Source organism: Fukomys damarensis, unplaced genomic scaffold, assembly GCF_012274545.1.
Source record: "Fukomys damarensis isolate Sample0158 unplaced genomic scaffold, DMR_v1.0_HiC HiC_scaffold_12, whole genome shotgun sequence".
Classification (NCBI taxonomy): domain Eukaryota; kingdom Metazoa; phylum Chordata; class Mammalia; order Rodentia; family Bathyergidae; genus Fukomys; species Fukomys damarensis.
The window spans coordinates 31,067,712-31,090,275 of NW_022900924.1; the positions used below are offsets into that span (position 1 = coordinate 31,067,712).

At 37.0% G+C, this 22,564-nt stretch overlaps 1 pseudogene; it reads right to left on the bottom strand.

Annotated features, from left to right (window-relative positions):
• Positions 1–1,398: 1,398 nt before the first annotated feature.
• Positions 1,399–3,268, bottom strand: LOC104867906 (annotated as a pseudogene).
• Between the last annotated feature and the right edge of the window lie 19,296 nt (positions 3,269–22,564).

Consider the following 22,564-nt stretch of genomic DNA (forward strand, 5'->3'; position numbering starts at 1 on the left):
TATCAACAAATTTCTGTTATATTTTCATTTTTATTCAGTTCAAAATATTATTCAATTTCTCTTGAGACTCTTAGGAACCAACTTAAAGAGAATCGATCAATTCTCCAAATATGTACATTTTTTTCCCCAGAAATCTTTCCCTTATCATTCCAAGTTTAATTTTATCATGGTCAAAAAATATAGTTTGTATGATTTCAATTATTTTAAATTTACTACTACTTTTTTAATCTCACAGAATATAGTCTATCTTGGTGAATATTCAATATAGTCTCCCTTGGTAAATATTCCATGTCTACTTGAGAAGAATGTGTATTCTGCTGTTGGATGGAGTATTTTATGTCATTTGTATCAAGTTGATTGACAGTGCTTCTCGTGTTTTATATAGCCTGGTTCTTTTGGTTTTTTTGTTTTTTGTTTTTTTTTTTGTTTTTTTTTGCTACCTCTGTCAGTTCTGAGAGAACAGCGAAATCTTCTAATATAACCATGGCTTTGTCTATTTCTCTTCCCTTCTACCAGTTTCTACTTCATTTAGTCTGAAGCTCTGTTGTTAGATGTATTCACATTTGGAGTTACTATGATTTAACAAGTTGATCCTTTCATTATTGTGTAATGTCCTCTTTATCTGTAGTAATTTTTCTTGCTCTGAAGTCAACTTTGATATTGATAAAGGCCCTGCTGCTCATTTTGAATGTTTTCACGGTATATTTGTCCTACCATCTTACTTTTTATCTATTTATCACACAGTATTTAAAATTGATTTTCTATAAAAGTTTGGTCTTACACAGTCTGTTTTTTTGTAAGCCAATTATCTGTAATATAATTATTGATATGGGTGGACTGATCCTACCATTTTATTATTTGTTTTCTATTTGTTCTTTTTGTTTTCTATTAGTCTGCTTTTCCTTTCCTGTATTCTTCTGGATTATTTGGATATTTCTATCTTTCATTATAATTTATCTTTAAAATCTATTAGCATTAATCTATATTTTTTTATTACTTTCTTTTTGTAGCCCAAGTTCAGTAAATTTATTTTGTCCAAACAATTGATATTTTGAGCATTACTGAGCCAACAGGACATTAAAACAATAAGTTGTTAAAGTCATAGTACATTAACAAACAAATGATCTTCAGTTACAGAATCACAAATGCAGTTTGGGGTGGGACTAAGCAAGAGGCAAGTTAATCCATACTGAAGCAATTAAGTCTTCAACTTCAGAATAGGGCTGTAGTTGTTCTGCTGATTTCTTCTTGGGATTCTGAGCTCTCTTGGAATTTTCAGGAGAATCACAGCTGCTAATGTACTGCAAGTTTTTGAAGCTACGTATTATAGTTTGGCTAAGTTACATGTGGTTTCCACATTGGCTTATATGAAAAGATGATGACTGTAGCAAAGGAGATTCAGTTGCCCCACCAGTCAACACCCTGGTTATAATTTCTACCATGTCCATCACTATTGTAGACGCCTCCGTAGCCACCTCCACCAAATCCTCTGTTGTTGCTGTGACCACCACTACCACTGTGGCTACTGCTTGAATGATTACTACTAAAACAAGAGCTGCTGGAACCACTACTTTGTCGATAGTCTCTGGCACCAGATCCTCCACTAAATCTCTTAGAACATCCATGACTGCTACCCTTGTAATGGTGTTCAAAAGCCATATTTTCCAACCAAGATGGTACTTCTTATTTAGCTTTCATAAGGAGATCTAATAAATCCTTCATGATGCTCATATTTCTTTCACTAAAGCATGAGGTGTCAAGGCAAAGTTTTCCTACATATCCCGTACAGCCAATATGATGCATGTATTCTTCAATGTTACTTGGCAAATCAAAGCTGATAACATTTCACATTTGAAATGTCTAGACCTCTGCTGTCACAGCTGTGGCCACTGGAATTGGACTTTTCCCTGAGCAAAACTGCGAAAGTGCTTACTCTCAATCTAAGATCAGTCTCCCTGAATACTGGTACAAGCATACCCTTAGTGGTATAAGAAATCCTCCAGAGAATCTGCACCCTTTTTGGTCTCCTCAAACACTAAAGTCAGTGAATCCTTTCCTGTTGCACCTAAGAGATCAAGTAGAAATGACCGTTTATCTAACTCTTCCACCCAAATGACTTTCTGTGTGATGTTCTCAGAAGTAGAGCCTACTCTTCCTACATCCAGAAAGATGTATTCATCCAAGAAGTCATGAGCAAGCATCTGCATATCCCTTAGGAAAAGTAGCACTAAACATCATAGTGTGATGAACACCCTTTGGTGGCATAGTATCTTGTTCAAAACACCGTATCAGAGTTCAAATACTATATCCAGCATCCTGTCAGCTTTATCCAACACTAAGTATTTGCAGGAGTCTAATCCAATTTTTCTTCTTTCCATCATATCACCAAACATCCTGGAGTGGCAACTAGTAAGTGGCAACCACATTCTAAGTCTCAAATCTGCTGGCAAATATTAGCACCACCATAAACTACTCAAGGACGAACTCTAGACCGGTATGAAAATTTTCTGGCTTCCTCATAGATCTGCATTGCCAATTCTCTTGTTGAGACTAACACCAAGGAGACCGGGTATTGTTTGTAGTGCCCATACCTTCCATTTTCCTTTGCAGTCTTTAAAGACTCTCCTGGACCATTTGTCTATATTTAACTCAGGATTGGCAGACAAAATGCTGCAGTTTTTCCAGACCGTTTGAGCACAAGCCATTAAGTCTCTTTTTTCTCTGATAGTAGGAATCACGTTTTTGCACTGGAGTAGGATGAATATAACCATTAAGTTCAATATTTCCCATGATAATGTCTCCCATCTCAACATCGCTAAAATTGTCAGTATGTGGAGGGCAATTATTGCCAGTTGCCTCTGTTGGTATATTGTCATATTTCTCAAAGTTAATTCCAGTATTTCCTCCAGAAAAAAGTTATTGTCCTAAGCATTCATTTGGAAGAAGCAGTTTTGACCAATCATCTTCATCTGATCTGTCACACCTATGACTATGTCCACTATGTTCAAATTTGCCAAAGCCAGTTCTGTCACAACTGCCAACACCATCATACTCACTCCACCCACAATCATCAAATCTTCCCTTTGATCCACTTCCATGATCACTGAAGTAACTGTTCTTTCCTCTTGAATCACGAGACTCAAAGCTCCATCCTGAACTTTCCTTACTGTAGAGACCTTTGGATGCTTCTCTGTTCCTTATCAGAAGAGTTCAGGTCTAAACCAGCAAACTGCTGGTCTATGCATGCCAAGTCACATGACTCATCCTCCAAAACTATATCAGCACACAACAAGCACATCTTCTTCAGCCTGCACCACTGCCACCAGTTTAAGGTGGTCATTTTATTACTTTTTAATGGTTATGCTAAGGATTTCAAAATACCTACATTCCTTTAGCCTTCTATTTAGTTTAATATTAGCACAATATATTTACTTTAATATTAATAAAATGTATTAAACATAAGTAGAAAAGATTTTGGCCAGGTGTGGTGGTGCATGCCTATAATTCCAGCATTGGAGAGGCTCAGCCAGGAGGACTATCATGAGTTCAAGGCCAATCTGGTCTACATAGTGAGTTCAGGGCCAGCCTGAACTACAAAGGGAAACCCTGTCAAAAACAACAATTACAAAAGTCAATCTCTTTAGCCTTACCCCTTTTTATGTCATAATTATATTACATCTATAATACTGAACCTCCACCAATCTTGCGATTCTTATTTCCAACAGTTACATTCTTTACTGAATTTACAGAGAAAAAATATTCTGTAACATTTATGTAGACATAGGTTTGTTCTTCCTTCATTCCTAATGTTCTTTCTCTCTTGTATCATTTCCCATCAGCTTAAAGGACTTTTAGCATTTCATTTAGAGCAGATCTACTATCAGTGAAATATCTTAGTCTTTTTTCTCTGAGAATATCTTTACCTCTTCATCTTACTTAAAGGCTATTTTCAATGTTACAGAATTCTCAGTTAATCTTTTTTTTTTCTTTAAGCACTTTAAAGTCTTTTCACTGTGGCATGGATGGGCTCTGTATATGATTTTTCAAGATCTTTCAAGATTTTACCCCTTATCTTTGGTTTTTGGAAGTTTGGTTATAATTTTTTTTTCAATTTTATAACCTTGTTTGTTTCACCAAATTGCAATAATTTTAACCATTATTTCTTCAAATATTTTTCTTGCACCAATTTCTTCTTTTGAGGCGGCAATGACAAATGTTATATCTTACAATATTGTCCTAGAAGTCCCTAATGATCCGGGGTTTTTCAATCTTTTTTCTCTCAGTCCTTACATTGGAAAATTTCTATTGCTCCGTTCCCAAATTAACTGACTCTTTGCTCCATCATCTCGTCTGTTTCATATACAATAAAATTTTATTTCATACACTGTATTTTTCAACTCTAAATTTTCATTTGACTCTTTCATTTAAAATTTCTCTTCCTCTGCTGAAAATTTCTCTTTAACTTATCTCAAATAGGTTCACTTTTACTTTATGAATGACAGTTATAACAGCTGCTAGAAGATCTATCTAATAATTCCAACTTCTGACTTCTCTCAGGGTTGGTAGCTTTTGTTTGTTTCTCATATTTTCCTTTTCTTTGTATGTCAAGTAATTTTAGATTGCATTCTGGCTGTGTGTGTGTGTGTGTGTGTGTGTGTGTGTGTGTGTGATCAAACTCAGGATCTTGCGCTTGCAAGGCAGGAGGCAGTACCACTGAGCTACATCTCCAGCCCTGGACACTTTTAATACATGTCATTATATGGAACTTTAGATTCTATTAAAATCTTCTAGAGAATTTTTGCATCTTTGTTATTTTAACTGGGCAAATTTTTTTTTTTTTTTTTTTTTTTTTTTTTTTTTTTTTTTTGGGAAAACTCAGGACCTTGCGCTTGTGAGGCAGGCTCAGCGCCACTGAGCTAAGTCTCTGGCCCAGTATCTTTGTTGTTACAGAAGGTAAACAGCATAGGTAGGCTCAGACTATAAATTCTGTTTCTCCTTCTTTGGTTGGTTAGTTTCCATGTCAGTTCTATTTTAAATAATTTTGCCAGGCCAGGCATGGCGGCGCACGCCTGTAATCCCAGCCCTCTGGAGGCTGAGGGAGGAGGATTGCTTTGAGTTAGAGATGAGCCTGGGCTACAAAGTGAGTTCCAGGTCAGTCTCAACTACATAGTGAGACCCTGTCTCAAAACAACAACAACAAACAAAAACAAAAAAAAAGATGTAAGATTCAAAAATAGCACATTCTTCCATCAAATTTAAGAATTCTAGGAATGTGATAATCATAAGACTTATTTTTTCTTTACTGTTTCTTGTGGCACTATTACTCTCCTACATCATCAGAATAATGATCTATACTTGAATCACAAAATTACTAAAATCGATTTCCTTCTTTCTATTGTTAAAATAATCATATTCATATTTTCATTGTTCAGTGCTGGAGATTGAACCTAGGGTCTCACTCATGATAAGCAATCATTCTGTGACCAAGCTACATTTGCAACCCATGAATCAGGTTAAAAAAAATTTTTTTTTGCCAAAAGAAAAAGCCAATAGAGATAAATGGAAGGCATTGTTCACACTTCAGCTTGACTTAATACAATTTTCCCTCTTAATCTCAGTGAATCTCTTTTCAAAGAGCTAGCTTTCTTTCTTTCTTTTCATGTGGGAATATTTGCTTTTATTTTTCTTTTGTTTTTGTACTTTCCTAAAGGAGTATAATCAAGTTGGGGTTTACCTCATTGATAGAATGGTTGGCTAAGTGTGCACAAGGTCATGGGATTGATCCCCAGAAACACACACACACACACACACACACACACACACAGTAACAAAAAGTATTATTTTCTTTCATGAGAGAAAAAACTTTGGCCAAGAAAGGGGAACTTGGACCTCAGGTCAGCTAATTTAATTTCATGATGTCTTTTTTTTTTTTCTTGAGACAGGGTCTTGCTTTGTAGTGCAGGCTGGCCTTGAACTTGCAGCAATCCTACTGCCTCTGCCTCCCAAGAGCTGTGTTTACAGGTGTACACTACCACACCTGCAGCCATCTTTCATGATATCTTATTTGATGCCCATGTGTCACTAACCTGAACACATGATACCTACATTCCAAATCGTCCCTCACCAGTTATTCTGATTAGTGGCTTTTAACTGAAGGTGTGAATGAGCCAGTGCTAGCTCATATTGCTACTCCAATGTCTACCCACAAATCAGTACTCAGTCCTGCAGTAAACTTTCTATTACATTAGTTAGTGTAAGAGAAGGCAGGTTACTAATAATAAGAGGATGAGAGATAAGGGACAAGAGCCTCAGGTGGGGTAAACCAGGCCAACTATGTAACACAAGCTCTTTTATCTCATTAATCTTCCTGGAGATTCTTGGGAGTTAGCATTATCATTCTCACTTTTCTTCCAATGAGAATGTTGTCCAGAGAAATGGAAGAATTTGCCCAAATTTAGAGGGAGAATAAGTGACAGATCCAGGCCATACAGGAAATGAAAGAGAAAGCACAATGCAATGAAAAAAATGTTGACTGAGAAATTAGGAGACCTGGCTTTACTACTCACTAATTCTGTGGCAGATCTCAGGACATGGCCCAGGGAACTACAAGAGAATTTGGTGTGGGGGAAGGAAAAGAAATAGCACCCTCCAGTGGGGTGATGAAGGCCCCCAAGAAACAAGCACAACAAAGAGCTTTCTTGCTTTTCCATTTCTTTTGAGGATATCAAACTGATATTTATTTGATTCTTTTGCCATGTATTTACTGAGTTCCTGCCATTTGTTGGATACTATTCTAAACGCTGTTCAATATTTAAAAAAAAAAAAAAGAAGAACTGTCTGCCATTGGATTGCACATAATACCAGAAAAATTGGAGAATTTGTTTCCCCAATTTTTAAGATAATTTTGTCTGTTCAAGATTAACTGATGGATAGTTTGCGGTAGGGAATGGACAAGTCTCCTCTCAAATTCTCTGTGTTCATTGACATTTTTTGGAGACATATTTGTACATATTTATGGGGTACAGTACAATAATTCTATACATGCATACAATGTAAAATTATCAAATAAGGGTAATTAGCATTTCCATCTCCTTAAATATTAATAACTTCTATTGATTGGAAAGCTTCATACTCATAATTACTTTGAAATATATCATAGATTGGTATAGACTATAGTTTAATTAGTAAGCTATGGAACACAAAACTAATTTCTTCTGTGTTTAGTTTCCTTATCTCAACTGTTTATATCCCCCAACCCTTGACAGTCTCTACTGACCAATGTTCCACTTTTTCTTCTGAGATGCACTTTATAGTTACCACAAATAAGTGAAAACATGTTGTACTGTATTTATCTTTTATATCTCACAGTTCCATCTACTTTGATACAAATGACAGGACTTAATATTCCATTACATAATATATGCTACATTTTCTTTTTTGTTTTTGTTTTTAAGACAGGGTCTCACTATGTAGTTGAGATTGACCTGGAACTCACTATGTAGCTCAGGCTGGTCTGGAACTCACAGCGATCCTCCTGCCTCAGATTCCCGAGTGCTGGGATTACAGGCATGCAGCACCACGCCCAGCTTGCGTGCCACATTTTCTTCATCCATTCATCCATTGATGGATTCCCCAGTAGAGTCCATATCTTGGCTATTGTGAATAATGCTGCAATAAATATGAGAATGTAGGAGTCTCTTTAATATAATAATTTCAATTCATTTGTATTTACACATAGCTGGATAACACATAGTTCTAGCTTTACTTTTATAAAGAATCATTGTACTGGAAGGGTAGTGGAAAGGTAATAAGGGAAAAGAAAAAAATAGGAGAAAATGAAAAAATGGAAATAAAATGTTTGTAAATGGGGAAGGGAGGAGGGGGTGAAGGGAGGGCAGGGACAAGGGGAAAAAATGAAAACCAAGACCTGTCATGTAAAGGTACAAGATCCCAATAATGAATGTAACTGTACTGTATACCTAAAATATACCAATAAACTCAATAATCACTGTACTGTTTTCCATAGTGATTGTACTAATTTATGTATCTACCAACAATGTTGTGTTTGAGAGTCCCCCTTTCTCTGTATTCTCACTAGAATTTATTATTTCTTGTCTTTTTTTGTAATAGCCATCCTAATTGTGGTGAGGTGATACCTCATTCCTCAATATGGTTTTAATATTTCATTCCCCTAATTATTAGTGATATTAGCATTTTTTCATGTACATGTTGGCCATTTGTATGTCTTCTTTGGAGAACCATCTATTCAGATCATTCATTTTTTTTTTTTGAGACTGGGTCTCACTATGTAGTTGAGACTGACCTGGAAACTCACTATGTAGTCCAGGCTGGTCTTGAACTCACAGCAATCCTCCTGCCTCAGCCTCCTGAGTGCTGGGATTACAGGTGTGTATCACCACGCCCTGCCATTGTCTATTTTTAAATTAGATATTTTGGCTTTCTACTGTAGAGTGTTTGAGTTCCTTATATATGCTGTATATTAATATTTTGTCAAATAAATAGTTTGACATCTTCTCCCATTCTGATGGTTGCTTCTTCATTCTGCTGTTTCCTTTGCTTTGCAGAATCTTCTTGGTTTATTATCAACCCACTTATTTATTTCTACTTTTATTGGCTGTCTTTGGGGTCATACCTAAACAACTTGTCCATACCAATGTCTTCAAGTGTTTCTCTTATGTAATTTCATTATTAGAAGTCTTACATTTAGGGTTTTGATCCATGAATTCAGGGATTTCTCAAGAATGGTGATGTAGTCCTAGCACTTGCCTGGAATGTGTGAGGCCATGAGTTCAATTCCTAGTAGTGTGAAAATAAAATTTAAAAAGTAGGCAAAACCATCAAATAAACCCAAAGCATCACTGTAAGAAATAAAATTGCTTATAAGCTATCGTTCTCACATTGTAGCCCTTCATACTATTCCAACAATACAAGTTCATACTCTCATTCTTCTCCCCAGAATCCCACAGATTTTAAAGGGAAAATGAAAGCTATGATCTCTGATCAGTACTAAAAGCTAATGGCCACAGTTCAGTTATCCAATATTGCTGTCTTCGGGGCAATGCTACATATTCAAGCTGTTCCCACCTTTTTCCCATTGTTAAGTCAATGTGAAAATAATATATTGAGCTAACTGAGATAGAAAATCAATTTTATTAGACCTATGTGGTAGCACATACTTGCAGTCCCAGCACTCAGAAGGCTGAGTTGGGAGGATAACTTAAGTCAAGAAGTCTGAGACAATACTAGGCAACTTGGTGATACCCTGTCTAAAAGAGAAACAATTGTATTTTCCTATCAATAAATTCCTAATAAGTGTGATTAGGATATTTTTCACATCAAGTAGAATGAGGCTTCACTAATGAGAAGAGCATAAATGTATGTCTGACATAATACCAACTGTTATTAGACATACATAATAAAATTGAATGGGGGGATGTAACTGGCATGTGTTCCCCTCAGGTGTATTGTCACAGCGGTGAAAAGCTGACTAACAAAACCGTACTGAAATGTGGGGTCATTGCTGTGACTATCTGACAATGCTACTCAGAAACCTTCGGTGTTTGGGCGAAAGAATTTGGAAAAGCATGAGGAAACAGGATAGAGAAGCTTTAAAATATTGCAAGCAGAGCTTAATGGATGATTCTGGTGTGAGTTTAGAAGATCAGAATGTTGACAGGAAGGCAGACAGTAAAGACTGTGTTCAAGAAGTTTAAGATAGAAATGAAGACTCTTTGATATTTTGTCCATGTCCTGAGACTGTATGGGCAGATTAATTTATTTTTTTCCATTAAGTTTATTGATACATTTAAAGCAAACAATACAGTTATATTTATTGAGATCTTGTACCTTTACATGATATATCTTGGTTCTTGTTTTTTCCCCAAACCCCTGCCCTCCCTTAGGGCAGATTAATTTAAAGGTGACAATTAATTTAAAGGGCAGGGAAAGTTTCAAGACAACATAGCATTCAGGCAGTAGCGTGAGCATTGCTGGCTGCTTTTAGCTAAATTTTCAATAAGGATCTGGAGCAAAAGTAGAGTAGAAAGATTTGAGAAACTTGTAGTTAGGCCAAACATTTTTAAAAAAAGAAGAATGTGTACAGTTGGGACCAACAGATGTATCACTGCTGAAGAGATTAGTGGCATTAAAAACTATCCGAGTACTTTTCATCAGGGAAAGATGCTTTGACAGCATCCCAGAAATTGACCAGACCCTACCCATCACAGGTTCAAAAGCATATAAATGTATATTGCTTTGAGAAGAGAACAGAGTACTTTGATTACTCAGGGATGCCTGGAAAAGTATTTGTCTATGTTCAGTCATCTGGGCACAAAGAAGCTGTTGCAACTGTGATCCAAGGGGGTCCAGCTACTGCTTAAGTCCAAGATAAACCTTGGCATCATCCACATGAAACTGGTTTTGCAGGCATGCAGAATGCAAGAGTTATGGGGTCACAGAAACTATCCCATATATTTCAAAGGAAGTCCTGGGAGGCCAGGAAATCAATATGTGACAGAGTAAGAATTCCTGCCAGGAGCCACTGAGAGGGTAATACATGAAGCTGGAAGTGTAAAGCCCAAAGTACAATGGAAACCAGTCAGTTAGAGGTGCCAGGAACTTGGATTGTATGCTAGAGAAAGCTACAGACAGCAGAGCAAGCCTAAGAAAGTGGCCATGTAGGCTGTAGCCAGCAAGGCATGGGGGAACAAGGCTACCCAAGCCCTTTGGAACTCACATCTTCTCCCAATAACTGACATAGAGTTAGAAGACTTAATGTTTGCCTTGTATAGTTTCAGTCTTGCCTTGATCCAATTCCTCCTTGCTATTTTCCTAGTCCTCCCACACTAACTGGAATGTGTACACTGTCCTGCTATTGTATGTTGAAAGTATGTAATTTGCTTTGCTTTTTGCATGGGATCATATCTAAGAGTTGCCTTAAGTCTCAGAGGAGAATGGACTTGGAAGTTTGAAGTGTTTGAATTGGGAACTCTTGGAAATAGACTTGAAGGAAATGGATCATGAGGGCATGACCTTTAGGACTATATCTTGTCCACGGCCCCTTCCCCTCTGGCTAATATTCTCTCTCCCTCCCTCCCTCCCTCCTGGCTACCATGAAGTGAGAGTTTTTGTTCTCTTGAAGTATTAGGCTCCAAAACAATAGAGCCAGAAGACCATGAACAGAAACCTCTAAAACCACAAGCTGAAATAAAGTTTCTCCTTTAAGTTGATTTTCTCAGGTATTTTATCACAATGGCAAAAAGCCGACTAATACATATTTCAGTCTAGGTTTCCTTTCACTTACTGGCTGTGTATCCCAGGCTGGCCTCAAACTTGAGGCAATCCTCCTACCTCAGCTTCCCAAGTGCTGGGATTATAGGCGTGCACCATCATGCCTAGATTCTTGGATAAAGCACTTTATCATTCAAATCTTCCTTTTCTGACATAAAATTGGGAGAATACCTATGTTACAGTATATCAGAATTTAATGTTTAACATATCAGGTATTCAACTAATGTTAGATGACTGTGAATCCAAAGTCAGCAGAACATCTAAAAGAACACACACATCTTTTTTTAAATGTCCTTTGGGAAAATTTATCCTCATAAATTATATATTTGATAAGTCGAATGCAGCAGAAACATTTCTTAAAACACTGTCTTCTAAGGAAGAAAAAATATCTGTCTTTTTAATGAATGTTTCCCTACTTTAATATCTCATTCAATTAAATTAGGCTGAATGGTTTTGGAAGGACTTAAATATAATATTACATAAAAGTTCGTCTGTAGCTGGGCATGAGTTTTTGCTGACACTTAATGAAATTTGTTTAATTACTCCAGTGGCTCCTGTGTTGGCTGCTGTGCTGGGGTCATTGGAAAACTCAACCCTGTGTTACGTGGGACACGAGAACATCTTCTGTTGATTGAAGGCTGTACCCTATGGAAATGTTTTAATGAGGTCCTTGAAGCATGTCCTAAGAAATGCTGTCAACACATATTCTTCCTTGTCAGGCCTTTATTTGGTCAAGAATACTCCAGAGTTCTGTCTTTCTGCCTGTGGTTTACCACATTGTCTCTCATTTGCTTTCAAATCTGGTTTAGCTGTGTTCAATGAAGCAGAGGTTCAGTGAATTAGAAGGATATCATCAACGCTGTTCCCTTAGAGAAAATCCTCCATCAGATAAATCACTAAACCAGCTACCATGTTCTGATACACAGAAGTCACATCCTTGGCACCTGATCATTCACTTGCACAAAAAAAGAAACATTCCAACATAGGGAGCAAATGGTAGGCAAAATCTGGACTTGAACTAAACTCCAGTGTAAAAAGTTTCTAAAGAAGATGGAAAAGGTAACAATTAAAGGACAATTATTTTTTTAAAAAGGACAATTATTCAGAATTTATATTTAGCTAGGTGATTTTTAAAAAAACAAATAAAAGTCCTTTTACTCTAGTAATTCATATAAACGGAAAGTTCTGATGTAACCCTGAAAGATGCAGAGTTGAGCTGGGTGCAGTTTGCATGCGCCTGTAGGCCCACATACACGAGAAGCTAAATTGGGAGGATCACTTGAGCCCAAGGATTTGAGACCAATCTAGACAACGTACTAATTGGTCTTAAATATACTAAAGCAGAATTTTCCTCATAATAGGAAATAATATACATCTAAGATAGAATTTTTTACATATCATATTCACAAAAGTCAAACACCCTACCAGCATTGTGATGGGTAAATACTCTTGTATATTGGTTACATATCATTATATTTTTTTACATATTAGAAACTAGTAACACTAATATGAAAGGCAATTGCATAATTTCTATAAGAATTACAAATGCATATTTTTTAAACTTAAAAAAATTTTTTGAGATGGCTTTGCTACGTCTCTTAAATTGCTGAGGCAGGACCTGAACTTGAAACCCTCTTATTTTAGCCACACAGAGTTCTAGGATTACAAGCCTGCATCACCATACCAAGCATGATGCCAGGCTAAATGCATATATTCTTGATACTTCAATTAGATACACTTCCTGAAGATATACTCATATATGTGCAAATTGACACAAGGTATTTTGATTTTGGGGGATTTGGGTTGTTTTTTCTTTTCTTTTTCATTTTTTGTTTGTTTTGTTTTGTTGTTGGGCTGTTTTTTGGGGGGGTTGTTGGTTTTCTTTTTGAGACAAGTTCTTGCTATGAAGTTTAGGCTGGTCTTGAACTCACTATGTAGCCCATGATCCTGCCTCAACTTCCTGAGTGCTGCTGTTACAGACACGCACCATTAAACCTGGATAACACAAAGTATATCATTGAAATACTTTAAAATACTAAAAGATTTAAAACAAGCCAAAATATCTTTTTTGGGGGGGAGGTACAGGGGATCAAACTCGGGACCTTGTACTTATGAGGCAGGCAGTGGCACCACTGAGCTAAATCCCCGGCCCCCCAAATATCTTTTAACTGGGTACTGACTGAATAAAATGTGGTACACCATACAATTGTATATTATTCAGCTGAAAAGAAAAGGAAAAATATTTTTATGTGACTGAATGATAGAAAAGTTTCATGATATATTGGTAATTATAGAAAGCCAAGTACATAACAGTGTTCAAATATGTTAGTATTTATGCGTAAGATGAGGTAAATTTAAGATATTTATATTAATGCTATGAAAATATTTATAACAATAATTTCTTAGAAAAAGGAGAGTAGGGGTGAAGGGAGGGCAGGGGTAAGGGGAAAAAATGGGAATCAAGACTTGTCATGTAGAGGTACAAGATCCCAACAATGAATGTAACTGTACTGTATCCCTAAAATGTACCAATAAACTCAATTAAAGCTGGGAAAATAATTTAAAAAAAAAGGAAAAAGAAAAAAGAGAGTAGGACAGCAAGAAATCCAAGGAAAGACCAAAGATGGGAAGGAAACTGTTCACCATATAACTTTCTAAAACTTTGGGTTTTTGAACAATATTGATATATTACCTGCTGAAAAATTTTAATCAAATTTTAACTAAATATTTTTCCTATATGAATTATTTCAAAATAAGCCTTTTATAGCATGAAATGATTTTGTAAGTGTATTTTTTTAATTTTCATTATGTTTATTGATACATTTTAGGTATACAATACAGTTACATTCATCATTAAGAACTTGTACCTTTACATGATGTATCTTGGTTCTTATTTTTTCCCCATTCTATAAGTGTATTTTTGACAATTTCTTTTTTAGTTGGATCATGGTAAAAGCAATTATATTTCAACCAGCAACATTAGTTGCTGTCTCAATTTACTTTATTTTAGATGTTATAAACCTTATTCAACACACCTCATTAAAAACTTAGACTGAAAAACTTTAAAATAACAGAGGCAAACACCTCACAAATACACCTACAAATGTTTGAATAATGTCAGTAGGTAACAAGGTAGGTGTATAAACATGTAATCAGAATAACATTTACATATTGGACATAGTAGGAAAACATAACATTAGCCACAAAAGAAAAGAAAAGAAAAAAAACAAAAAAATGAAGAAACTTTACCTGCTCGTGTTAAATCCCATGGCAAGGATGTTGGTAGTTGGGGAAACTAAGGCATGTCTTACGTACGGGTTATATGGGAAAATCTCTATAACTGTCACTCAATATAGTTGTGAATTTAAAACTGCTATTAAAAAATAAGGTTTATGTTAAGAAAAAAATTCCAGGGCAAAAAGGAAGCACTCCCTGGGGATGAGGACCAACTGATTCCCTCAGCTCTCCACTGTGAGCCTGCTGCACGGTCACAGTGGAAATCACTGCGGGGTCACTCATAACATTTAATTTTAACATAAAGTTTATAATAACATTTAATTTTTTTAATCTTATTGAGTTTATTGGTACATTTTAGGTATATGGTACAGTTACATTCATCATTGGGATCTTGTATCCTTACGTGACAGATCTTAGTTCTTATATCTCCCCCATACCCCTAACTTTGTTTCCATTTTTTCCTTTTCTCATATTTTTTTCTTGTCCCTTATTTCCTTTCACCTAGAGTTCACTGATTAGCCAATGACCTGCTCTATGAAGAAAAGTTACGTGTGGTATCACCGTTGCCTAGTGACAAAGGGCACAGGATTTTGTAGTAAGTCACAACTAGTTTAAATTTACTATATATATATATATGACCTGGGGTGAGTTTTTTCATAGGAGCTGTATCCTATCACACAGTGGATTCCTTGATTGGGTTGTTTAAATAATTCATGTAAAAAAGGTTAGCACAGACATCTACTTAAACTCAGTGAAAGAGATTTCATCCGAATCCTCTATTCTTTAAATGTCTCTCCCTATACTCTTATAGATTATACATTTGAAGAGAAACCAAAAATAAGGATTCAATATATGCAGAAAAATATGGAAATTAGTTTCTGAGGAACATTTCATGGGAGACAAAAAGAAAAGTCTCCTTTTCCCATTGCTAAGACAAAATACTGACATACAATATTAAAGGAGGAAAGGTTTATTTAGCTCATATTTCAGAGGTCTCAGTCCATAGTTGGCTGGCTCCAAGGCAGACTGGCACATGGCAGAGGGACAACAGTTCATGGCTGTGTGAAAGAGCAAAAGCAAGAAAGCAAGGGAACTTAACAGCATCTTTCTGCCCCTTTTATTTTATTCATACTACTTAGGGCAGGTAGCACTCACACCTTTTGCTTTGCGCCATGAATCAATTCTTGGTGTCACACACTCCAGATCCAGCCACTTCTGAAAAATCCCCACTTATGACCACATGAGGCTTTGGGGAGACATCTAGAGACAAGCCATAACATCACATCTAACCAAACGAGCTCACAAGTAGTGTAGAAGCTCTATAAAGAATGTAAGGGATTAGGCCGGGTGTGCTGGTGCGTGCCTGTGATCCTAGCACCCAGGAGGCAGAGACAGGAGGATCAGCACAAGTTCAAGGATAGCCTGGGCTGCATAATGAGCTCAAGGAGAGAGTGAACTACATAGCAGAAACTAATTTAAAAAAAAAACAACAAGGAATTCAATGGATTTCTAGATCTTATCCTTCTTTAAATATTGAAACACTTTTAGGAGAGTAATCCATTCACATATAGCATCACACTTTAATGTTACTTTAGTAGCTAGCCACATAACTCATCTTAGAGAATAGTTTCTCTTGGTGAAACAGAATCCTTATGTGCCATTTCGGCTGTGGAGAGTTTTTAGGGCAAGTTTGCATGTGGCAGGAATGAGACAAAGAGCAAAACTGTCCTGCCTAAGAAAAGAACAAGGACTTGTGGAGTTAGGGGCAGTTAGCAGAAAGCGCAGACTTGGAAGTCAGGAGAAAGGCAGGGCTAGGCCCTCCCTTCCGGCCAAAGAAGACTGCAGCCTTCCCTTGGCAGGAACAGCAAAGGGCTAAATTAGCCAGTTCACACTCACGACCATCATGAGTTTGTTCAAAGCTACCTAGAGATGCATAATATTAAATTGAGCTCTTTAATGCATTCTGATGTGGGGAGACCATATAATCATAAGGCTTTACTTAGGTCTATGCTTATCTTTGTACATAGTTAGGGCCATAAAACTAGAAGAACAGAAAAAGGCTATTGTGAAATAAGATAAATGAGAGTCCCATGTGTTATAAAGAAATTCAAGCAGTTCCTATGATGAAAAATACATAAATATACATACATACTATAGATTTCCTAAGTATAATACATCTCATAATGGATTCATTTATAAGTATATTAATATGATGAAAGAAATGATGAAATTTGGTTCTTTGCCTGAAGAAAGACTTATAAATAGTAAAACTGGTGAGATGTCGAATGATCCTAAAAATAGGAAAGCTTCCACTGTAAAACCCATCACCTACAGGAAATAATGAGAGAAACACAGCTTCACTCTGTGGAAAACATTCACCAAGTCATAGCCTAAATAATTCCCTTCATTTGACCATAAACCTATCAAAACTTTATGGAATGTAGTTATTCTATTCATGCAGTAACTGCATTCAGTAAGCCACTCATGCTGTAGCCCTCTTAAATAATAAGAAGGGGAGGCTGGGCATGGTGGCGCACGCCTGTAATCCCAGCACTCAGGAGGCTGAGGCAGGAGGATCACTGTGAGTTCGAGACCAGCCTGGGCTTCATAGTGAGTTCCAGGTCAGTCTCAACTACGTAGTGAGACCCTGTCTCAAAAAAAAAAAAAAATGAAGAAGAAGGAGAAAGAGAAGGAGGAGGAGGAAGAAGAGGAAGAGGAAGAAGAAGGATGAGGAGCAGGAGGAGGAGGAGAGATAGGCACACTTTTGTAGGGCTTTATCTCTAAAAGAATTTGAGTATCAATGTAAATCTTCAGAATCCTGAGGAATTTCCTACTGAAATTAACAGTTACCAACACTATAACTTACTCCTCTTAGGCTCCTCAAAATATTTATTTTTCAAATCTAGCAATTTAAAATGAATCATCTTATCCTTTAAAGAATGAATACAAGGGTGAAGGGAGGGCAGGGACAAGGGGAAAAAATGAGAACCAAGACCTGTCATGTAGAGGTACAAGATCCCAATGATGAATGTTACTGTACTGTATACCTAGAATGTACCAATAAACTCAATGAGACAGAGGAAAAAAAAGAATGAATCCAAGAGGTTTATAATCAGATACTGATTCTGAGAAAACTGACTGTCAGCTATAGAAACAAGAGAACAGTCATTTAATGAAAACTGACACAATATCAATGTGTGCTATAAAAACCTTAGAAGTTTTTTTCTCAGTACAGTATCATGGAGACTCTACCAATTTGATGTACCGACACATATACTCATCTTTTCTTTTTCTTTATATTTGTACATGGCGTGATGCTTATGCTTGTAATCCACAGTGCTTGAGAGCAAACTGTCACCAAGTGCAGTGCACACCTTTAATCCCAGCATTTGGGATGCTGAGGCAGGAGGATTAAAAGTTTGGTGCTGGCCTGGACTACATAACAAGTTCGAGCTAGCCTGGATGACATAGTGAGACCTCATCTCAAAAAGAAGGCAGGAAGGAATGAAGGAATGGAGGGAGGGAGGGAAGGAGGGAAGAAGGAGGAGAAAGAAGAAAGAAAGAAAGAAAGAAAGAAAGAAAGAAAGAAAGAAAGAAAGAAAGAAAGAAAGAAAGAAAGAAAGAAAGAAAAAAAGAAAGAAAGAAAGAAAGAAAGAAAGACCATCAATGGCTATAGCCACACAATGCACAACAGCTAAGTAGCTAAGTTCTAGAAATAACCTAGATGTCCATCAACAAACACATAAAATTATACATAGATAGATAGATGAATATTATTCAGACATAAAGAAGACTGAAATCATGTCTTTTGCAAGGAAAATGAATGGAACTTGAAACCATAATGATAAGTGAAATAAGTCAGGCACAAAAAGTTAAATATTACTTGACTTCTCTTACAAAATAAACCTAAAATGTAAATAAATGAGCAAAATTAAGGAGAGATGGAAGAAACTAAGAAGGAAGAGTTTTTTGGTGATACGAAAGGGGATCAAAGGGAAGAGAAAGCTAAGGGAGAGCAGGATAAAGGGATCAAAAACAATCAAAATATGCTACACCTATGCACCAATTCCCCAAAATGAACATCAGTATTATGGATTGCATACATACATTGATAAAGAACAAAAAAAATTCCTACTGCCATTTCGCTAGGCAAACTATATAGCTCAATTTTGAATATGCTCTAGAACACATAAATATAATTTAAATAAAATTTTGCTTACACTTTTAAATGTAAAACTGAAAGCTATAGCCAGTAAAAAATTCACTTAATACCAAATGTTACTTATTAATAATATATATTAATATGTTAAGGGCCAGGGATTTAGCTCAGTGGTTCCAGCACCAGCCTGGCAAGCACAAGGACCCAACTTCGATCCCTGGTACCAAAAAAAAAAGTCATTAATGTAAATTAACACTCATGAAAATTCCCAAAATAAGAGCTGGAAGGTTCTGATACCTCAGTCCTGTCCTCATAGTACACAATACCATCCATGAGAACTTTCAAAGGTATAGATGGTTCAACATGTTAAAGAGGATTATCCCTTTTGTAAAAGGATAATGTAATCCCAGCACTCTAGAGGCTGAGGCCAGTGGACTGCTGTGAGTTCAAAGCAGCCTAAATTACAGAGCAAGATCTTTTCAGAAACAAACAAGCAAAAAACCCAATGCCACAAACAATAAAAAAGTGCAGTTGCTCAATTTGTAGGTCAGCTATTTTTTTAAACTCACCCTGTGATTTTTGAAGTTTTTGAAGCTATGGAGTCATTAATTCATCCAATGCTAGAAATCCATTTCATAAGGTGCAACTGACCCAGTTGAGAAGATCAGAAGACGATGTGACTTAATAGAAACCTCCCAAATCTTAGTCTTCACCCTCTTTCCTCACTGTTCCTGGGAGCAGGAAAAAACTAAATGTGGGTCTTGGGCACAAAACTGACATTAACTTGTCTTCTACTGTATTTTTCAGAAATGAAAATGTGTAATGTTTAAAATTTCTAAGCAAAACCGTGCTTTGAAATTTTAAAAAATGGAAGCAAAAACCTCTGTAGTTCTACAACAAAATCTGAACTTTTCAGAGGAGTGCTTGAGAGGCAACCCAGAGTCCTCTTACTGAGCTATATCCTTACCTCTCCACCTTTTTTAAATTTTTAAGACAAGGTCACAATTGTTAAATTGCCCAGGTTGGCTCAAGTTTGTAATCTTCCTGCCTCAACCTCCCAGAGTGCTGAGATTACAGGCATGCACCACCATGCCCAGCTCTGAGTATAAATTTTAACAGAACTAAAATTTGGAGGCTTACCCTCTGCTCCGACCACAGCCTGAGTAGCTCTAGGTTCCCTTTGTTTATCAGCATCCAGCTGCCTTCCCTGAGGCTGCCCACCAGTCTACCCGCTAGTGAAAAAAGGCATAGTCTTCATGTGCTACATAGTTTTGTACCTCTTCAATCAAAAGTTTAAAAGTAAGATTATGCTGACATGCAAACTGTTTCTGCCTTCAATTCACAACTTCAGACTGATCTCACTCTATGTAGTGGAAGGAAAAAAATCTACGTCTACAGTCATTTATGTGATTGGAGTTTTTGCTACAGGTGAACAGATATTGCCATCTACTGTTGAGAAAAAATAAATGTTCAGCCTTATTGAAGTTTTGACAATAAATTTTAATGGCCTAATGATAGTCAGTTACTCCTCTCTTACACAACTGTTTCATATTTATAAAGTAATCTGAGAATTAAACAAAGCAGAAGATATAATAAACTAGAAATTTTTCTTCCCCAAAATCAGAAAAATTGCTATGTGTAATTATTCTTGCTTTGATTAAAGGTTGAAAGTAAATCATGTTTTATTGCTTTCTGTTTGGCCTATCATATTAGCTACTACAACAAAGGAGAAGAAATGCAAGTAGAAAGTCGGTTTAAATTATCTTAACTTCATTTCAAAAGTTAACTTGATATTGGTCAATTTAGTTTCTTTGTTTTCCCATAAAATGACTAGAAGCACACAAATATTAAGCTAAAATATAGAGAAAGCCACATTAAGACAAACAGTTACCATCCAAGTAATGTGCCTAAGTCAGAGAATCCAGCCACACACACACTCTCCCCCTGTGATGGGAGGCAGAATTCTGAGTCTCCGGATCAATCCATGATGAAGAAGGACCAGGCTCTGTTCCAGTGGCTGGTGTTGAACTGGGGGAAAATGATTTGCTGGCTGAAATTCAGGGATTTTTTTTTTTACATAAAAAATTATTTTCCTCCTTAAAGGATATTTATTTAACTCTGTCAACCAAGCATCACACCCCATCTCACGTCAGCTATTTAATGGGAGAAGCACATGCCACATGTGATATGTGGACGGTGCAAAACAATCCCTCAACATGAACGTCTGTGGAGAGAAGGGAAAGAAACCTTTCATCTTTGCAGTGTGTTAGGCCAAGTACAAAAGCCCGTTATACACTATGAACTGTGGATGGTGTGGATGGTGACATTGGTGTTTTTTTTAAATTAGTATTTTGCTAATAGGCATTAATAAAACTAAATATTAATTAATTAATTAACTCTGGTTCCAATCATTACTACCTTTTTTCTCAGTACTGGGGATCAAATCCAAGGATTATTTACCACTGAGCTCATCCCCAGACATTTTTATTTTGAGTCAGGGTCTCACTAAATTTCCCAGTTTGGCCTTTAACTTTTTTTTTGGTACCAGGGTTTAACCTCAGGACCTTGGGCTTGCAAGGCAGGGGAGGTGCCACTGAGCTAAATTCCAGCCCTGGCCTTGAACTTTTGATCCTCCTACCTCAGCTTCCTGAGTAGCCATGACTACAGGTCTCCACCATGAGCCTTGGTTCACTATGACTTATTGTACTGGCTTCTTTAAAGTATTCACTCAGATGTTCATAATAATGGCATAATAGTTACTGTTTATAAAACATCCTCAAACTTGTACAATGTACTTGACCACTTAACAAATGGCTAATAGATAACAACAATGTGCCCAGCTCTCACAAACATCGGAAATACAAAGTTAAAAGGAAACTATCTCATTCTCATTCTTTTTTTCTTTTTGATACCAGAGATCCAACTCATGACCTTGCGCTTGTGAGGCAGGTGGTGGAACTACTGAGCCAAATCCCTGGCCCCGGAAACTATCTCATTCTTCATGTTGCTTCACAGTTTAGGTTAGGCAACAGGGAAGCAAGCCTCACAGCTGGATTTGAAAAACAGTATTAGAAAGATAAGGACAGAAGAGTGAAAGTGCACTATATAAAATAAGAGACAGCAAATCACTTTCTGCTCTGAAGGGTGCTGCAAGAACCTAGGAAGGCATGAGGGATACAAAACTGAATAACACATGATCCAGCAAAGAAGAGATACTCCCTGAGAGCTATAGGTCACTGTTGGATGTTACATGCTCCGTGGGCACTGGCAAGCAAACGTGGTGAGGGAGTGTCTCTCAGAGTTGTTCCAGGGATATATGCTTAGCGTCACACAGAAAAATATAAAATAAAAGCGGTGGGAGGAAAATTGGCTAACAGAAAAAAGCAGAGCGCACAATCCCCTTAACTCTTGTTCCACAGCTTGGGCCCTGGATAGACAGTCCACGTGCCCATGGCTAATGTTCCAGTGAAGAGGGGCTGCCCCATACTCCATGGAACACATCTATGCCCGTGACGTGGGCACCTGTGCTCAGGGAAGTGGCCTTGATAGACAGGTAGGACCTCTGGCTCAGGGGCTGGTATCGGCCTGTTCATGATCCTGTGGCTGTCCAGGAGCTGTAGCTCACTGCAGCAGCTCAGCATTGGCAGAGCCCTGCTGGCCTAGGAAAAATCAAAATTCAAAATCCCAAGCACTATTTCTACTCAATGGGTATCACTTTTGTGGCATCATAAAGCCAAAGAAGTCATAAAATACAACCATCAGTAGTTGAGAACCATCTGCACCTCTAGACCTATTGCTCCCAAGAAGAGCACAGAACGGAGAACTGAAGGCTCTCATTTGCCACACCAAGATGTTGGT